Genomic DNA, 13,275 nt, shown 5'->3' on the forward strand with positions numbered 1-13,275 from the left:
TGTGAATGCCCTTGTACAGTCTATGGTATAGCTCATGCGCAGGGTGGCCTCTTTAGAGAGCACTACTCCAGGCTAAGTTTTCTACTACAGAAGAAGCGGTGTTATTATGGCCAATTCTTCCTACCTGCCACATGTCAGTCCAGTGCATTTTTAGTCCTGGATTGCCCCAGTTAAAGCCTCTACCTTGGAACAAAATGGATTTTAGAGCCTGACTAGTTTGCCATCAGAAATTGTGACTGTCGCACACCCCAATTTGCCCCTCCCGTGCCGTTCCCAAGGGTCCCCTCCCACCGGGAACAGAATTTCACAGAGACGAGCGTGCTGAAGTGAAAGGGGGAAAGGAAAGAGAAGTCACTTCTGCTCGTGAAAGTGCCCCCCCTCCATTAGTGAAAAACTTAGTCTGGATCCAGATTCTTCTGTGGCCTCGTCGTCACTTTGAATTTTGCTTTTCAACCCACTCCTGTGTGGACCAGCAGCCTCCCCATGCAGGAATATGAATTTGCCTGGAGGGACGGGGAGGGAGAGTTGAAAAAAAAGTATACCTTGATAATTATGAAAGGGTACTCCATGCATAGGGATGCCAGGACCCCCTTTGCCACCGGTGGGAGGTTTTTGATGTGGAGCCTGAGGAGGGCGGGGTTTGGAGCGGGGAGGGACTTCAATGCCATAGAGTCCAATTGCCAAAGCGGCCGTTTTCTCCAGGTGAACTGATCTCTATCGGCTGGAGATCAGTTGTAATAGCAGGAGATCTTCTGCCACTACCTGGAGGTTTGGCAACCAAAGTAAACACCTCTGTACTATTACCATAGGTAAGGAATGCAGTACTGGAAAAGCTAATGCTATAAATCAATCACAAACTTATACAAACAAGGTGTATTGAGTGCAGTGAATAACATACAACATACATCTATATACAATCACATATCTTATAGTCCTGAGGGTGTAGAGATCTTCATAGACGATAGGCAAGGGGGACGATCGTTTCTTTTCTTCTTCAGCCCCGTTTCTATATATAAAAAATCCATTAACAATTATATCTCCTCTCATATGACATAAATATAAACAACCAATTGTATAACAATCTCTTACTTACAGTTGAAGTCAATTTGTATGTATTCAAAAGTTGGATATTATTTAATTTCTCCCATAGGGATGAAAAATGCAGCTATGCCAAATATAAATTGTAATATTCCTGTACAGGATATATCATTTCCATTGCATAGTTGCTCAGACGTTTCTTAGCTGTTCCCAGGAAGGATACAAAGAGCTAATGCCGAAAGCTACTTGCGATAGAGTTAAATGCTTGCAGCTGATGTACGGAGCCGCTTGCCTCTTAAAGGGATATAGTCTAAATAAAACAGGACAGGTCGTTCTCTATATTTAAACCGTGTGGTTCCAAAGATCCAAATAAATGTATAAAGTAAGCTTCTTTCTGTCTAAGAAGACGTTCATTATTTCTTCTGTCGACCTGGAGGTTGGCAACCCTATTCATGCAAGAGCTGGGTGTTGTTTTCTGTTTGGTACTTAAATGCCCATAGTCAAGTATAAAAACGGCAAGCCTCTTGTCAGCTCGGAAGAAGAGTAGGTTTTTATACTCCACTTTTCTCTACTGTGAGGAGTGTCAAAGTGGTTTACAATCGCCTTCCCTTCCCCTCCCTACAACAGACACCTTGTGAGGTAGGTGGGGCTGAGAGAGCTCTGAGACAACTGTGACTGGCCCAAGGTCACCCAGCAGGCTTCGTGTGGAGAAGTGGGGAATCGAACCTGTTTCACCCGATTAGAGTCCACCACTCATGTGGAGGAGTGGGGAATAGCATGAACACATGAAGCTGCCTTATACTAAATCAGATCCTTGGTCCATCAAAGTCAGTATTGTCCATCAAACTCAGCAGCGGCTCCCCAGGGTCTCAGGCAGAGGCCTTTCACATCACTTCCTTGCCTAGTCCCTTTAACTGGAGATGCCAGGGATTGAACCTGGGACCTTCTGCATGCCAAGCAGAAGCTCTACCACTGAGCCACTGCTGAGATTAGAGTCCACCGCTCATGTGGAGGAGTGGGGAATCGAACCCGGTTCTCCAGATTAGAGTCCACCACTCTTAACCACTACACCACACTGGCTCTTTAGCCCTGCAGGCCAAATTTGCCATTTTGAGTTCTTTTTAAATGCACTGTGTGCCAAATTTTGCATGTAGTCCTTTTGAACTCCAGTGGTTAGAATACATAACACAAAGCGAGAACTGACCCAAATTTCCTAAGGCTCCAGCTATGCAATGAACAGTTCACAGCACTGGGAAAGGACTTCCAGCAAGTGAGACTAATACTGCTGTCCCGACCAGAGTCTTTGTTACATTCTTGGCAGGCTATAATAAAAATCTCTGAAAGGTGTAATGTTTGCTAGAGGATACTTAACATCTAATGATGATGCTCAAAGGCAATATTTAATATTTCATGCCCGATTAGTCTAGTAGATTGGAATAAGAAAAGTCTGAGTCTAGCCACTGTGTTAGTGTTTGAAAGATATTACAGAGAGGGGGGGAAAGGGAAAGAAATGTGAATGAAGGGCAGATATGGAAGAAGAAAGAAAACGGAAGTGTTGCCTTCTCCCAAGCAGAATGCTTTCACGTTGGATGACGCTGAATGTGATATTAAAACATGCAGGGAATAGGGAAATAAAATCAACATCCATACATTACCTTTGAGAGCAAAGAGAGGGTACTCAGCTGTTTGTAAAAAGAATGACCTTTTCTTAATAAACAGTGTCAGCAGTTAGGTTTAACCTCTTCTTGAGTCCTTTCTTTGAGCTCACATTCAGTCACTGGAAATTTTTGTGAGTACTTGGCAATAAAATTCCAAATTAATTCCTTCATGAAAATGGTGTGTTATGAATCTTTTTAATGTCTAGTTTTTTGTCCTAACTATAATAAATGCACATAAGCATAGTTATGAATCCTCCTCCCATTACTGGTGGTGTTCAGAAACATGGAGATTTTTAACCCTTTATCACCAAACTCCAATAGCAAACTCTTTATCCATATGTTATTACAGTATCCCTTATCCGGACTGCTTGCCACCAGAAGTGGCCCCTGTTTTGGATCTTTCCGTATATATTGGAATATTTTAGAATTTTTGGATATACATAATGAGATATCTTGGGGGTGGGTCCCAAATTCATTCATTCATATACACATTATACATGTAGCCTGAATGTAATTTTAAACAATATTTTAAAATAATTTTGTGTATATTAAACTATCAGAAAGCAAAGGTGTAACTGTCTCACCAGAATACCTGTATCAGCTGTTAAACAAGAGCAACGACAAACAATAAACTCATCCTTAGATGCCGTGTACACTGGATTTTACTTTTTTAGGGGAGAGGAAACATTGAAATCAGGCAGCACGGATCTGCCTGCATGCTGGCTCGAGGGATCCGGTTTTCGCAACAATCCAGATATGGGATGTGTGGATAAGGGATACTCTACCTATAGGGTTGTCAGCTCTGGGTTGGGAAATACCTGGAGATTTTTGGGGCGGAGCCTGAGGAGGGTGGGGTTTGGGGAGGGGACTTCAATGCCATAGAGTCCAATTGCCAAAGCGGCCATTTTCTTCAGGTGAACTGATTTCTATTGGCTGGAGATCAGTTGTAATAGCAGGAGATCTCCAGCTAGTACCTGGAGGTTGGCAACCCTATCTACCTGTATCACTCGCACACTATATGATGGAGTTTCCCAGGAATAACAGTAAGGTTTTTCAGGGGGAAAAATACTCCCTAGAGAAATTGATGGTGATTATTATTTATAAAGTGCCTGAAAAGGCGCTTACAACTTGAGGGCAAGGAAAGCATGAGCTATTGAAAATGGTGGCTACAACCTCACCATTGCCGACACATGGAATAATTGTTACGTGTTGGTGCCTTTCAGATGTTCTTGGAAGGGTAGAGCTTAGGAAGCTCCGTGCAAGCTCCCTCCTGCTTTGTTAAACCCACCCCTCAAACAGCCCATCTGTAAAATTACACGCATTTCCACCAGCAGCACTTTGTGTGGAAAGGGCTGTCAAGTCACAGATGACTTGTTTATGGAGGAGAGGGCTATTCATGGCTACTAGTAAAAATGGATACTAGTCGTGATGCATACCTGTTCTCCAGGTTTGGAGGAGCATGCCTATTATAGTAGGTGCTGTGGAACCCAGGCAGGATGCTGCTGCAGTTGTCTTGTTTGTGGGCTTCCTAGAGGCACCTGGTTGGCCACTGCTGGACTTGATGGACCTTGGTCTGATCCAGCATGGCCTTTCTTATGTTCTTATATTCTTATGTTGGTCCCAAACCATATTGGGCTTTGAAGGTCAACACCAGCACATTGAATTGTTCCCGTAAACAAATTGAGAGCCAGTGTAGACCAAGACTGGAGTGATATGGTCCCTACGACCCACTCCAGTCAACATTCTGTCTGCAGCATTCTGCACCGATTGAACTTTTGAAACACTTCTCAAGGGAAGCCCCATGTAGAGCATATTGCCGTGATCTAATCTAGATGTAACCAGTGCATGCACCACAGTGGCCAGATCTTTTCTCCCCCGGAAAGGCTGCAGCTGGCTAATCAGTTGAAGCAGGTAAAAGGTACTCTTGCCCTTAGCTGCCACCTGCTTATTGAGCAGTAGGACTGGGCCCAAGAGCTCCTCCCAGCTACAGTTTCTTCAAGGGGAGTGCCGGAATTATATTGCTCCTCCTTTTCAGTTATGATAACTTGCATTGGAACTATTGTCGAAAGCTTTCACGGTCAGAGTTCATTGGTTCTTGTAGGTTATCCGGGCTGTGTAACCATGGTCTTGGTATTTTCTTTCCTGACGTTTCGCCAGCAGCTGTGGCAGGCATCTTCAGAGGACAGTGTCTCTCAGTGTCAAGTGTATAGGAAGAGTAATATATAGTCAGACAGAGGTTGGGTTGAGCTGAATCATTGTCCTGCAAAAAGTATCAAAGGTAATGCGCTAATCATTGTCCTGTAAGTATCAAGATAATGTGCTAATGAGGGTGTGGTATGTTAAAATGGAACCATTGTATACTGAAGTGATCTGTTAATGTGTGAAATCCAAAGCTAATCTGCATGGCTATTGTGGACTGTAGTCTGGAGGTTTTCAGGACAGGAAGCCAAGCCTTATTCATTCCTACACACTTGACACTGAGAGACACTGTCCTTCAGTGTTACTCCTCTGAAGATGCCTGCCACAGCTGCTGGCGAAACGTCAGGAAAGAAAATACCAAGACCACGGTTACACAGCTTGCATTGGAACATTTCTGAGTATGGGAAGGAGTTTTAAAATGGTGCTCCTCCTTTGTTTTAGAGACAGTAGTCCATATATCATGACTATGAGGTTATACTTTCATCAGTGGTGTGTTCACCCACTGTGTTGTTCACTCACCTGGAGCATTGTGAAAAAGCTGTTAGGATCTTGCCTTTTGTCAAAGGTGTTCCCCCCCCCTTTAAGAGCCAGCATGGTGTAGTGGTCTAGAGCGGTGGACTCTAATCTGGAGAACCGGGTTTGATTCCCCACTCCTCCACATGAGCAACAGACTCTAACCTGGTGAACCGGGTTAATTCCCCACTCCTACACATGAAGCCTGCTGAGTGACCTTGGACTAGTCACAGTTCTCTCAGAACTCTCTCAGCCCTACCTACCTCACAGGGTGTCTGTTGTGGGGAGAGAAAGGGAAGGAGATTGTAAGCCAGTTTGATTCTCCTTAAAAGATAGAGAAAATCGGCATATAAAAACTAACTCTTCTTCTTCTTCTTCTTCTCTGACTATTTTGCCGACCATGTTTCTAGCCATTGGTTCATAAACCTGCTTCCGTCCCTGGTTTCACATTTTGCTTTAGTGAGAACGATGGTTCACAAAAACATAAATGCAAATGTAATTCTAGCTATAGTTATCCCCAAACCTGAAATGAGTAAGTGGAGAGAAGCCTCTGAGTTTCTGGGGCAAGGCCAGTAATTGGCAAACTTTTTAACTACTGATTATCGGATTTAAATTTATTTTCAAATTCATGAAGTGCCTTTTCCTTTAAAAAAAAATTAAAACAGTGCTTACTCTTATACCCAATGTGGACGGCTACTATAATTGATGAGACTCCTTTCTTCCTTTAGTTTTTTATTCTAACCAGTTTTCTTCAAGAAATTCTCCTACATACACTCTTTAAATAAGGGGGTGGGGGAGGACTTTAGAAACTCTGGAATTATTTCAGTCGATCAGATAGCTGCTTCAGCTAGCCCAGTGTCTTTCACCCAAGAGTAGCCAGTAACAGCTGATTCAGTGGACGGAGCATAAGCTCGGCAGAAAGCAATTACAAAATAAGCTGTCCACAGGAAAATACACTCCTAGTCCTCATTATTTAGGGATTGGTTCATACCCCAAAGGTGTGAAGGTTTATATCTTTGTTTCTCACTTGACTGTGTGTGTATTTTTTAAAAATTTCATTTCTTCGGCATCCTTTCTCAGAACAGCTGAAAACCTAAACCCATATTCAAGGCGAATACAATTAAATGTATAAAAGGCAACATAAGCATATATTCTGCAAATGTTTATATTCCCTTATCAACACAGGCAGTGGTTTTCAAACCATCTAAGTTCAGAGAAACTTTTTTTTTTAATAGTGACGTTGGCCAGGACATTTTACCACCTCTCCCACAGAATGTATGGCAAAGGATTTTGGGAAATGAGTACCCTTTGAAATTCCACGAGGCTTAGTAAATGCATCAAGCAACCTTTTTGGGTAATTGGTCAACAGGCATCTTGACAGACTTAGATACTAGTATGGTACCTACATAGTGCCCTGACCTGGATGGCCCAGGCTAACCGATCTTGACAGATCTCGGAAGCTAAGCAGTGCTGGTACTGGTTAGTACTTGGATGGGAGACCACCAAGGAAGTTCAGGTTTGCTACGTAGAGGCAGGCAATGATAAACCACCTCTGTTCATTTCTTGCCTTGAACCCACTTATATAGTACTTTAGTGAGTACAACCATTTCTCATAAGTTACTTTGTTGTTAACTCATGATGTTAGTCTGTCTGTAGCAGTAGAAAAGAGCAAGAGTCCAGTAGCACCTTAAAGACTAACAAAATTTCTGGCAGGGTAGGAGCTTTCGTGAGTCACAGCTCTCTTCTTCAGAACTGTTAACAACACAGCAAAAGGTGCAAGGACACAAACATCATAAACATCCAGTAACAAGTAAAGTACAATACATAATTAAAACACACAATTGAAAACGTAGCCAAAGTGGTTTACTCTCCACCGAATGCCTACTGGAACAAAACAGTCTTACGCTGTTTTGAAAGCAGTGAAGGTGCTCAGAGGAATGGGCCTGCCACAGACAAAGGTGCCCCCAGGAGAAGGCTATCTGAGGCAGGTAACTGGTACACTTCCCCATGGTGAGAAGTTTCCGGAACAGTTCATCAGGGTTGAAATGAGAAAGCAGCAGAGATGTATGTGGTAGAGGAGGGGAGGGGCTGTGGCAGAGGAGGGGAGGGACCGTGGGGAGGGTATATGGTAGAGGAGGGGAGGTGGGGAGGGCATGCAGAAGGTCCCAGGTTAAATCCCAGCATCTCCAGTTAAAGGGACTAGGTAAGTAGGTGAGGTGAAAGACCTCTGCCGGAGACCCTGGAGAGCCGCTGCTGGTCTGAGTAGACAATACTGACTTTGATGGACCCAAAGGTCTGATTCCGTATAAGGCAGCTTCATGTGTTCATGTGTTCGATATGTGTCTTTATTATATACAAGCAGATCACAGTGGAAGTGAGCAAGCACTGCTTCAGCAGGTTGCAACTCTTGTTCTTTGAAACAAGTTGTGTGTGTACTGAAGAAGAAGAAGAAGAAGAAGAAGAGTTGGTTTTTATAGGCAGACTTTCTCTATCACTTAAGGAAGAATCAAACTGGTTTACAACCCCCTTCCCTTCCCCTCCCCACAACAGACACCCTGTGAGGTAGGTAGGGCTGAGAGCACTCTAAAAGAGCTGTGACTAGCCAAGGTCACCCAGCTGGCTTCATGTGGAGGAGTGGGGAAACCAACCCGGTTCTCCAGATTAGAGTCAACCTCTCCAAACCACTGCTATTAAACCACTACCCCATGCGGGCTCCAACTTAGTTCCATTGAATTCAATGGAACCTGGGCCCATTGAATTCCAACTAGACCACCACTCTTATCCACTGCACCACGCTGGCTCCAACCTAGTTCCATTGAATTCCGACTAGAAACTTTCTTGGCATGTTCTCTCTCTCTCTCCCCACCCCTCCCCTCATTCAAGAAATCACAATTGTTTTTCTTTCTCCACACACATTCTGCAATGTCCAGGTCTAGAGCCCTACCTCATGTAGGTAAATTATCTATTTCAGACATTTTTTTTCTTGGACTCTGGCCCCTATCTGGAGACACTTCAGGCAAAACCAGAGTGACCAAAAGAACCCAGATTCACCACAGTATTATTTATTTCATGTATCTATTACATTTTTGTCCTGCTATTCTTGCAAGGAAATAAGGGTGGTGTCCAAGATTTTTCACTGCTGTATTTCATCCTCTCAACTGCCCCGTGAAGGAGTTTAGGGTGAAAGAGTGAGTTACCCAAGGTCACCCAGCGTGTTCCATGGTGAGTGAGCTCACGGGTGGGCATTTTTATTTGAGAAACAGTGCAGGAGGGAACAGTGGCTCAGTTCGGCATGCAGAAGATCCGAGGTTCAATCCCCAGCATCTCCATTTAAAAGAAGATGAAGAAGAGTTTGTTTTTATATGCCGACTTTCTCTACCACTTAAGGAAGAATCAGACCGGCTTACAATCACCTCCCCTTGCCCTCCCCACAACAGACACCCTGTGAGGTAGGTAGGGCAGAGAGAGCTCTAAGAGCTGTGACTAGCCCAAGGTCACCCAGCTGGCTTCATGTATAGGAGGACTAGGTAGCTGGTGTTATGAAAGACCTCAGCCTGAGACTCTGGAGTGCTGCTGCCACTCTGAGTAGACAATACTGATCTTGATGGACCAATAGTCGGAGTCAGTATAAGGCGGCATCATGTGTTCAACTTGAACGAGTATCTCTACCTACTGTACCACATTGGCCCTGTATGATTCCTGAATTTCAGATGAAGGGTTAGGCGTGAAAGAGAGTTGCTTACCTAAGACCACATAATACGTTCATGGTAGTTGAGATATTCAAACCTGAGGCTACACGTGACATATTGGATGCATAATTTTTCTACAGAACAGACAAAGGGTGAAGTGTTGATCAGAGCCAAGGTGCTATGCGTCAGCATATTCAGACCACTGCCCCAAGATTAATTTTATTCATAGAAACATAGAACTGGAAGTGATCCCAAGGGTCATCTAGTCCAACCCTGTGCACGATGCAGGAAATTTACAGCTACCTCTACTCCCTCATTGACCCCTGCTCTATGCCCCGAGAAAGGCAAAAGGCCTGCAGGATCCCTGGGCCTATCTGGCCTGGAGGGGGGGGAATCCTGATCCCAAAATGCAGAACTTTACATTTATCTCTGTTGAAATTCATTTTGTTAGTTTCATCCCGGTTTTCCAGCCTGTCAAAACCATCCTGAATCTTGATTCTATCCTCTACTGAGGATACTTTTATTCCTGGTAAGGAAATTTCTGTCAAGTTACTGATATGCCTGGTAAGGAAAAAAAGACAGGCGTAGTGTCTGTCTTTTTTCCTCTAGAGCTCAGGGCGTTTCTAGTTGAGAAATGGTACGGAAGGGGGGATCGTTTACTCACCTTCCCCAGAGCCATAATCATGATCCATACCAGGTCCTTTGCAGCTGCTTTTGGCCACTAAATTACACAAGGTGTGTGTGTGTGTGTGGGGTGGGGATCTGGTCACAACCTCCAACTTTCTGTGTAATTTGGCTTTTTGACACGCCACTGCCCCTGCTCTCACAAGTCACTGGTGCCAGAAAAGTCCTGCAGAGGGAGTCAACTGTGAGGTTAAAGTTTTAGTTGCCCTGTGCGCTCCATTTATTGTTGTGTCGCCCTATTGATAGTGCTGTGGCTCAGTGGACACCCCTTTGGCAGCGTTGCCCGTTTCGTCATTCAAGTTTAATTAAAGAAGCTCTTAATTGCCTTGATAGATGTGGCTGGATTTTTTTTTTTGAGACATTCTCCTTAGTCATCAGTCTTCTTTTCATCTTTCTGCTCATGTTGGTTTTGTTTTTTGCCCGTGTCAAACAAAGCAGGCTTCCATTTGTAAAGGTCAAATCACTGGCCCGAATAAACTCTCCTACTTCTTGTTATTTAATCATACTGTTTTACATACTATTTTTGTTCTGGGCTATTCAAACCCGCTGAGACTCTAATAAGGTATTTTTTTAGCTGCTTCCGTGCTGTTTGTGTGGATTTTAATGCCTTAACCACACCGTCAGGCTGTGCAACCGCACTCTCCATTTAGAACAATAACGGCAACACGGCACTGAACAAGGTTTGCGTATCGCCCCATTTCCTTTTAGCCTGCTCCTCAGAAGGGTCATCTTTCCATGGTAATACCTATGGATCCTCGCTTCTGTTCTGCACACATTTTGTTTTTAATGTGCGCCTAAAAAATGTGAATGGGGCAAAGACGCTTTTGTAAACACCCGTATGCTGCAGATATGTGCATTTGGGCTGTGGCTCTCTCAGAGGAAATCTGGGTTTGTTTCCACACAATATGAACCGATCCGTCTGCTTTGGTCATCTTTGGAGGCCTTGCTTTTGTCCGCGGATGCGTAATAACGAGAGCCGACACCGGAGCTGGGATAATAAAAGGGCCAACTTTATTTTATTGTTCAAGAGGGATCTGCAGCGCACACAACCAAAACATCCCCCATACCTGACTGCAGTGCGGGCCGTTGCTGGGATGCAGAAGAGTCAGGCCTCCTCTTGTTTTTTGCATCCCCATTCTTAGGGCGAGACCCACCCTGGCTCTGAGCCGTCACGTGTGGTACGGCTCTTGCTCTTCCTTGCCAAGCCTTTTTAGCGCTCGAGGGAGGTGTGCCGCGTCCAATCCACCCTAGCCGCAAGGTCCATAGGTAAAGGACAGCGGCACCCCTCAAGGAGTTTCTGTCCCAGGTCCCTGCCAGGCACCGAGGCCCCAGTCCTGGTCTGAGGGTTACTCCTTCATCTTCCCAATTGATGCCTCAGGGTGCTCACCGGAGTTGTACCATAATCATGAAACCACATTTTCCCGCACTGCTCCCGCCACTGGGGGCGGATCAGCTAATGCTTGGTCACGCACTTTAAAAATTATAATAAGATCAGAAATGTTGTTTTCCTTTCCTCGCGCCCTACGGCAGTTCAGCACAGCCCGACATCTGCAAGTCAAACACAGCCCATCAGCCATATATGATGGCTGACCAGCAACTCGATAAATCTCCCGTTTTTAACTGCTTAACCAGGACTTCTACCTGACCAGGACCTCTGTGTGTTCATACATGTGTGTGGTACCTATCAGGCCGCTGTCCGTGGCTAAGGGCCAACTTTTGATCTGGAAGACTATGCAGACCTGTGGTATGGCATCTATTAAGTCCTGTGGTAAAAATGGAAAATATAAACTTTTTTTTTTTTGAGAGCGAGAACGAGAGGAAGAATTATGATTGCAGTTGATTTCTTTTCTCGTTGGAAGCTGGCAACGCAAATGGTTACCTGCTCATTTGTGAAACAGATTTTTAGTCTGTTGACATGGTGGCTTGTTTGAAATGTAATTGAATTTCTGTTACCTAATGGAAAGTGACAGTTAACAGTATTTATTTTCCATTTACGTCTCAGCAGATAACATAATACAATTTTGATTTGTCATTAGCTGCGGAATCAGATTCGTCTTTTTCCGCAATTTAAGAGATTGGAAGAGTGATGGTCTAATAACAATAGCTTTTTGGTTTTTTTAAGCAAGTAACACAGTCATCTGCAGACTGGATGGTTTCTCTTCTGATTCCACTTAGATGTTACGTTCGTATCTACCTAGACTCTATTTCTGCCTACTAAATTTGATATCAGCTTACTTTCTACTTGGATCTACTTCTCCCACAGTTAGAAGGCATTTTAACAATTTTAACCCTCACATTGGCTCCCCACGCTTCCTCTAATGAACTCAGGACAGTGTGTATGTATTACCTGTGTGATGCGATGTTGCTGGAAGCAGAGTAGGAGATGCGTCTCCCTGCTGCGGACTACAAAGGCGCAGCAGAATTTGCGGAGAAGGAGGGGCTCCACCTTGAGTGAAGGCAATACAGGGCTAGACTCTCTGTAGAAGAAGAAGAAGAAGAAGAAGAGTTGGTTTTTATATGCCCACTTTCTCTACCACTTAAGGAGACTCAAACGGGCTTACAATCACCTTCCCTTCCCCTCCCTACAACAAACACCCTGTGAGGTAGGTGGGGCTGAGAGAGCTCCTAATAGAACTGTGACTAGCCCGAGGTCACCCAGCTGTCTTCATGCGGAGGAGTGGGGAATCAAACCCTGTTCTCCAGATCAGACTCCACTGCTCCAAACCACCGCTCTTAACCACCACACCACGCTGGCTGGAGGAAAGCAACACTGCGCTGGAAGGCAACCAGGGCAAAATGTCAGGAGTTAACTTGTGGGAGTTATCTTGTCTGGCCGAGGGATCTCCTGTTTAGCTGTAAGCAGCTCCGTTGCCGTGGCCTTGGCTCTTCCCTGGGGTCTTTCCTGCAAGGTCCAGAGTACAGGAATAGCTGGAAAGGTCTAGGACGTTTTGATCCTGGGCTGGTAGACTTACCTGTAGAGATGACAGTAAAGAGGGAGAACGTCTGAAGAGCACTGAGCAGAACCATCTAAAGCAGGGGTGTCCAACTCAATTGTTACGAGGGCCGGATATGAGAAATAAGACTGCCGACTTCCACCATGAGCAAGACAACATTCATTCTCTTGTCCTTCCTGTGTGTGTATACACACGTGTGCACATTTCTAAGTAAGAGCTGATGGGCCTTGACATTTGAAATACTTTTAAAGACTGTGGCAGCTGGGTTTTTGTGAACCTGGTTTGTACGCCTTGTGATTTCATCTTTCTCCGGCAGCTAGTTTCCATTGGTTACATTAGTATCCCAGTCCTTACGGCTGCTTCATTGCCAATTTATATTGCTAATCTTAACAGCCACCATTTTAAATTACCCACCAATCATTATGCAGTAGCAAAGGAATGGCTATTATACAGAATACATTTTTAGTGATTCCAACAGTTATGTGCTCATGAAATGAAGCTTTTTATACTACATCAAATATCATAACTATTAATTATTCT

Source organism: Euleptes europaea, chromosome 9 (genome assembly GCF_029931775.1).
Source record: "Euleptes europaea isolate rEulEur1 chromosome 9, rEulEur1.hap1, whole genome shotgun sequence".
In the NCBI taxonomy this organism is placed as follows: domain Eukaryota; kingdom Metazoa; phylum Chordata; class Lepidosauria; order Squamata; family Sphaerodactylidae; genus Euleptes; species Euleptes europaea.